Below are 8,358 nucleotides of genomic sequence, written 5' to 3' on the forward strand. Positions count from 1 at the left end.
GAATTTTAGTTAAGGCATAACAAAATTATGCCCCATAAGGCAAGAACTTTTCCTTAAGGCATAGACTTTGCCTTATAAGGCAAAGTTTAAGTTATGCCTTAAGGAAAAGTTCAGCCTTATGAGCATACTTTTAGTTATGTTTTTGGGGCATACTTTTTAGTTAAGGCATAACTAAAAGTTTATCTTGAAAAGTAAAAAAAAAAATATATATATATATATATATATATAAGGCAAAATCTGCCGGAGGGGGCATAGCAAAATTTAAACTTTGCCTCATAAGGCAAATTTTTAGTTATGCCTTAAGGAAAACTTACGCCTTATGGGGCATACTTTTAGTTATGTTTTATGGGACACACTTTTAGTTAAGGCATTACTAAAAGTTTACCTTGAAAAGTTAAAAAAAAAAAAAATATATATATATATATATATATGCTTCAAGGCAAAGTCTGCCCCCTCCGGCAGACTTTTAGTTATGTTTAACTAAAAGTCTGCCGGTGGGGGCATACTTTTAATGGGCAAACTTTTATGCCGGACCCGGCATAAACTTGTGAAGGAATTATCAAAGTTATCTGGGACAAAGCATACTTATGCCAAACCGCTTATAAGGCATAAGTATGCCAGTCCGGCATAACTTTGGTAATTCCTTCACAAGTGTATGCCATGGGGCATAGCGAATTGTAAACTCGCTTGCGAATTTTTTTAAAAATTTTGACTGTGTGTGGGTTCGAACCTGGAACCTATGGGTTTTAGCCGAAGGGCAAAATTTAAAGATTTCAAATATGAGGGGCAAAATTTAAAGACCACCCCAAAAGAAGGGCAATTCGCAAATAAAATAAAATAAAAATAAACAGGTTGGGCTAAGGCCCAATTTCGTGGAAAATCTGTTGTAAGCCTTTGAAGGAATTTGTTTGGGCTGAAACTTTTAAGCTTTAATTTCAAACACTCTTTCCAATTAATTTTAACTTTGTAAAAAACTGCATTTCAGTTCCTGAGAAGAAGCTGGATTTGAACAAGAAATATGGAATAGCATATTAGGTAGTTTTAGAAATCCTAAGAATAGCGTTGCCATTTTCATTCTTATTTTTTTTATACCTGAAAACGTCAGAAGTAGAAGTGTGACAGTTAAAAAGAAATAAGTCTAGCCTAATTATTAACCTAAGTAGAATTAAAGAAATACTTCCGAAAGGATGAGGGGAAATAGTCAAATAGGTCACCATATACTACTATTTGGTCTTGACTACAGGTTTATACAGCCACGCAAACAAAACACATAACAAAATACAATGTTGAAGGAATAATAACATCGAAAACTATAAACAGAAAATAAGAGCAATAAATGTCGGGTTCCCTTTTGAAGAACCGAACTCCTAACATATCGACTCTGATGGAAAACAACAACATCTGTTGGCCCAAACATTGGGCCAGAGATGAATCTCAAGTGAAACATCAGCTTTCCCATTTTTTTTGCGCAGATTGCCCTTCTTTTGGGGTGGTCATTAAATTTTGCCCCTTATATTTATGGTCTTTAAATTATACCCCTCATATTGCTGGTCTTTAATTTTTGCACTTCACATTGCAACCCTGAGCGTTCACGCAGAAATCATGAGATTCTAGGTTCGAACCCCCGCTCAAGCATAAATTAAAAAAAAAAATTGCAAGGCAAGGTTGAGTCGCGTGTATGCCGGACCCGGCATACACTTGTTAAGGAATTACCAAAGTTATATCGGACCCGACATACTTATGCCTTATGGGCAGACTTGACATAAGTATGCCGAGTCCGGCATAACTTTGGTAATTCGTTAACAAGTTTATGCCGGAGGGGGCAAACTTTTAATGGGCAAACTTTTAGTTAAGCCTTAACTAAAAGTCTTTTCCTAGTTATGCCTTATGGGTCAGACTTTTAGTTAAGGTACAACTAAAAGTATGCCCCATAAGGCGAAACTTTTCCTTAAGGCATACTAAAAATTTGTCTTATAAGATAAAGTCTATGTCTTAAAGTATGCCTTATGGGGCATACTTTTAGTTATGCCTTAACTAAAAGTCTGCCCCATAAGGCATAACTAGGAAAAGACTTTTAGTTAAGGCTTAACTAAAGTTTTCCCATTAAAAGTTTGCCCATAAGTATGCCGGACCCGGCATAAACTTGTGAAAGAATTACCAAAGTTATGCCGGACTTGGCATAAGTATGCCGGGTCCGGCATAACTTTGGTAATTCCTTAACAAGTGTATACCGGTGGGGGCATAGCGAAATTTAAACTCTGCCTTGCGATTTTTTAAAAAAAATTTGACTGAGTGGGGGTTCGAACTTCGAACCCATGAGTTTTAGCCGAAGGACAAAATTTAAAGATTTCAAATATGAGAGGCAAAATTTAAAGACTATCCCAAAAGAAAGGCAATTCTGCGAATTGCCCTAGCTTTCCCGCTTGTGTGGAGCAGCAAAACTGGAGCTTCATCGTCGAAGACTCGAACTTGTCTCCTATAACTTCGAACTCAACCAGAACAAAATCAGGAGAGAAAAATAATAAGAATCGAAGGTATTTTACTACTCAAAATTGTGGTTACTTAGCAGTGAATTGGCTACGAAAAATGAGCAGTGAATGGGTGAGTGTTTGAGGGTGCAATGGTTGGTATTTATAGCCAAAGTTTGAAGAGTTTCGGAGTTGAAATCAGGATTTGAATTTGGTGAAGATAATGAAAGAATGAAAAAACAGTCAACATTGAGCCGAAAAAACGAGGGAAAACTTTACATGTTTTCAGAGATGAAAGAAACGGGGATATAGGCGTTTGAATCTTTGATGCTCGAGTTTAACTCGAAATCCTTGGGCCTTGGAGACAAACGATTTGAGGTAGAGATCGAAGCGTGATGGATAGCTGTCTTTGACGTTGCATCGATTAAGGCATGAAGGGGCGGAGAGGATGAAGAGTAAAAAGGGCAACAACAGCGAGATTCTCATCAGGGCTCAAGCAAAAGTGACGATGGAGAGAGGAGCGTGGGCTGCGCGGCGCTTCTGTTTTGGTGAAGTAAAACTTTTACCCCCGGTTTGGATGGTTGTTTCCCGTGGTTCATTAATGTATGGTTTTCTATAAAACCATGTTTGTATCCATTGTTCTTAAAATTATGTGGTATGTTGTTGTAAACCCGTTGTAATTTCGTGGTTATTTAACCATGAAAAAGTTCAATTTTTGTAACCACGAATTTGGTGATTTTTGCGTGGTTACGTATTTCATTTCTCCAATCTACCCCCACCCTCCACCAGCCCACCCCCATCCTACCACCCACCCACCCCCCCTACCAATAACCCCACCCCTAACTACCCCACCCTGCCACCCACCACCCCAACCACCACCCAACCCCACCACACAAGCACTCATCCCCACTCGACCACCTACTACCCCACCCTCATCCCATAACCACCCACTTCACATCACCTACCCCTCTACCACCCCCACCCACCACCACCCAATCCGACCGCCCAACCACTCACCCTTACACCACCACCCACCTCTCCACCAACCCCACCCACTACATCTCACCATTAACCAACCCCACCCTATAACCACTCATCCCCACACTACCACCCACTACCCCACCCCTCCACCATCCCTAGCCACTATACCTCACCACTAACCAACCCCACCCCACAACTACTCATCCCCACACTACCACCCACTACCCCTACCCTCATCCTACAACCACCCACCTCACACCACCCACCCCTCCACCACTCTCTTAATGACCACCCTTACCACCACCTACTTTTTTTTTCACGTTCTTATTTTATCCTTTGCCAAGTTTTATTGATATACTGTATATAAACTAATTTTTAATTAAGAGTTAAGGGTATTTTAGTAACTTACAAGTTATTATACAATACCATACAACTAAAATAAACAATACAAATGTTATTAAACCGCAATAAACGATACAGTCTATCCAAACATTGTGTTCATTAATACAGTACAATACAATGCAACACCATATTGTACCATACCATACTGTACATTAATGAACCACGGGAAACAACCATCCAAATAGAGGGTTAGGATTTCTGAAAAGTGTTTTCTTTGAAGAGGAAAAAGTTTTGTAGGCCGCTGGATCAACACATCTAACGACTGAAAAACATGAGCATTGTTGAATTAAATGATCCAATGGCCAAGGATAAGTATGCATGAATTTTCCTACTCTCATTTTCATGACGTGTCAATGCTCGATTGGTGGGAATTTTATTGCTTAGATTGCAATTGAAATGCAACCAACAATACCACTCAATCGACATAAAATGTGATGAAAATCAGGCATACTCACATATCAGATCATCATAAAAATCAAGGAATCAGAAGGCATATAGAAACTCAACTATTCAAATCATAAGCCTAGATGGGGCCACTAAACCACAATGATGTCAAGTCAGTTAATTGATCTTTACCACAAGAAGAATACATCAATCAACGACAAGAATCAATAATAAAAGTGTCATATGATGCCGTGGATGAAATGTAATGATATGCAATGCAATGCTATGCAAGTCATGCAATGCAATGGCCAATATCTCAACCTGTACACACATGCTTCGGACGGAATCTCGACATCTCGGCAGTCATGACCCCTGGGGGACCCATGTCATCCATGTACCACTCGCTCTAGAGCAGACCTCGGATCACGAGCACAAGTACCTTCTGCCCCGGAACAGAGCTCGCATTACGGATTCACATACCTTCCACTTCGGAACAGACCTCAGATCATGGATTCACATCATACTTTCATCAAAAAGTGTCACGTTTTCTGTCATAGTTGCCATAAATCTTTCAGCATCGGTACCATATTTCTTCCATCAATTCATTTTCGAACCATTTCCACCATGTATTAGTGAGTGAATGCAATAATGCTAAATCAATGCAGTCAATGTTAATGAACATGCTATGGAAGTCATAAACACTATAAGCCACATCAGGACTTGCATAAATCACACAAACCTTGGAAATGGAATCAACAATCTAGTTTCAATCACCATAGTGAATCTATCACTTCACTTCTAAACATAACAAGTACACCATAAGTCACAATGAATAAAATAACGACGACAAGCCCACATAATCAGAAGTCATACCAACCTAAGAGTAAATCCATCCCAACATCATGTCAGATGACCTAATCATGCTTTCTCCCATCAATTCTACGCATACATACGTTTCACTAATTAAAGTCTAACTAAAGTAAGTCGTAACCTAACTCAATGCCGAGCGGGTTCGACGAACCGTCAAACGTGAGCCTTGCCCTTCCGAAGAGCTTCTGAATAATCGAAGTCTAGTCAAAATCGTAATCTAAGTTAGAAGAGGAGACTAACGATACCCATATTATCATAGATTTATTCCAATCGAAAATCAAACTTAAAAAGAGGAAACAGGGGCCTCAAGGGCAAAATGGGAAATTCAAGATTGGAAATGGTAACCCAACGTTCTAAAAGTTCAATAATACTCCACAATTGCTAATTAGTCATCAATTTCATCATTAGATCAAAAACCTCCAATTTAAGTATAATCCTAGATTTCCATTACTTTAATTATTGAGATATAAGGAAGATTCAAGTGAAGAATTACTTTCCCAATGATTAAATGGTATGAAACAAGAAGATAACATAAAAACTCCACAAGATTGAAAAGAGAATCAATATTCATCAACCTAGGGTCTAAGAACTCATCTTTCCTAATTAGCCTCTTTAACCACCATAGATTTCCTTCATAATCATGCCATAAAAATAAAAAGAAGTAAAGGAACTTACGCTTTGTCACCACCCAATTTACGTAAGTCGTGCAGGCACTTACCTTTCCCACCTCTGTAAGCGAACCCTCAAACCAACGATAGTAAAAAATGTAAATAAATAATTCAATAAGCGGAAGAGAATAAATCACGTAAGTCTGACGATAATAATATAGAAACAGTGCGAAAATAAGGAATACATCCCAGAGTTTGGTCTAATCCATACAAGAGCATCTAGCTAGAAATATACAATTCTGGAATATCAATAATACATCAAGTCTGAATATGTCTCAGAATGGAAAATAAGAAATAAATAAAGAAGAATCTTCAAGGCGGCGGACGTCTCATACTCACCCTGTAGACTCTAAGCAAATCTCGGAGCGACCATCAGCCACGAGAAATAGAAGTAGATCCAACCTGAAATTCTGCATTCATAAAACAATGCAACAAGTGCAGGTCAGTACAAAACCATAGTACTGGTAGGTATCATAGGCAAACTAAGTTTAGCTAACATAATCTAGACAATAAAGTAAGATAAGCAAATAAATCGACAAGTATAAGTCAAAAGACAAGCCAGAATCAAGTACACGTCATCACCTAGGTTGTAGCATCTAAACCCAAATGTGTCAAGTCTCAATATATCCAATCTGAATCCAAATAACACAAGTAAATCACTTGATCATCACAATATAAGCCATAGCGCAATGCTATATAATAGTGTATGAATGCAAATGCAATGCAATGTTGTGTACACATGTACTCCGGATGGAAGTATCGACGTCTTAGTAGCACATCCCATTGGGGACCTACGAAGTCCATGTACCACTCGTTTCGGATCTTTGCCCAACGGTAACAAGACTCCGGATCTTTTCCCATGGAGAATCTTTATCAGTACAACCCATTGGGGACTCGCGGATTCCATGTACCTCACGGTCCGGCGACAACCTGGATACCGCTACCACACAACCACGATTCTGGGACAACTATTGAATATCGGACCTCACGTTACTCTCATCCAAACTAAGCCCAGCTCATCACAGTGTTTCCTCATGTATCATCAATGTATCAACAGCATATCATGAAGGATGAGAATGCGTGCAATGTATAAGTTCAACATCAATGATCAGATCAAATATCACAAGTACCGAGCATGGGTACGTCAACAATATCATAAAAAGACTACACAATTCATATAGAACACTATCCTCGTATCAAACGTCAACAAGTAAGATACTACAATATCATGATCAAGATGTATCAATAGTCTCCAATATCTATTATCATAAACTGGCATCGAACCAACAATAATAGAACAAATCAAATCACAACACAACGGGGTGGCTAACCCCAATCACACAACAGGGCCCAACCTAGGACAATATCCAACCCAACTTCATTCCCGAAGGTTTACATGCTTTCTCCGACAATATCATCTAAATATATGCTTCGCTAAATGAAGTCTCACCATAGGGTAAGCCATAATCTACCTGGAAGGCCGAACACCAATTACACCAACAATCACTCCTTCGCCTTTCCTTTCTGCTGAGCCTCGAGATCAAGAAAGTCTAAGCATATTCGAATCATGAAATTAGAATCAAGAAGAACATCAAAACCAACCCTGCTTCTATCAAATCCAAATCCCCAACCTATGGAATAGGGTTTATGAACATGAAGGGTTAAATTAGGAATCTAAAGGTACGAACTAAAATTAAACCTCTAGGTGATCAATTCCCATTAATAGCAAGCTAGAATAATCAACAATTTACTCTAATTCGGATTCTAGGCAAAACCCTCAAATTTGGGTATAAACCCTAACTTCTAAATCCACAAATTAGCCTCTAATTAGGAAAAAGTTATGAAATAAGGGTTCTAATCATCAATTCAATGCTTAATGAAGCTAACCCAACCAACAAATCATGATTTAGAAGCCTAGATAGAATATTCATTAACCCACTTTAATCTTCCATTACTAATGAACTAACAAGGAAAAGCGATTCTAAGATGGTTAGGGATAATGAAATAGCAAAGAGATTAGAAGGACTTACCACCAAGAATCCTCTAGAATTTCTCCCCAAAGCTCAATTTTCGGAATAGTAATAAATGAAAGACTAAGGGCTTGTAATGCACAATTAATGAATATAACAAGCCCGATACCGTTACGGTGGCAGCGGGACCGCTACGGCGGTACCGCCCCAACGTCCACTCAGACCGCCGAGAATATCGAACCACAAAAGCATTGGGCCGCCATAGCGGCCAATACCACCGCTCTAGCGGTAATGGTGCCGCCAGGTCCGACACCAGCCCATATTTTTCCCGAAATAATCACAATCTCAATCCGAAATCTCGACTATACTCGAGGCCATCTGCTCACAAACCACAAACACAGACACATATAAAAATACGCTACGAACGCACTTGTGGCCTCGAAATTCCCAACGGAGGTCTCGTTAACCTAGTCAACCCCCGATACCTCAATCCAACATCCAACCAAGTCCCAAAATGCACCCGAGTGAATTGGGAACTGAACCAGATATACACACAAGTTTTAAAAGACCATCTGGACCTCTCAGAATTGACGAATTTCTGAAAAAGGTCCGTTT

The sequence above is a fragment of the Lycium ferocissimum genome, chromosome 8 (assembly GCF_029784015.1).
Source record: "Lycium ferocissimum isolate CSIRO_LF1 chromosome 8, AGI_CSIRO_Lferr_CH_V1, whole genome shotgun sequence".
Classification (NCBI taxonomy): Eukaryota; Viridiplantae; Streptophyta; class Magnoliopsida; order Solanales; family Solanaceae; genus Lycium; species Lycium ferocissimum.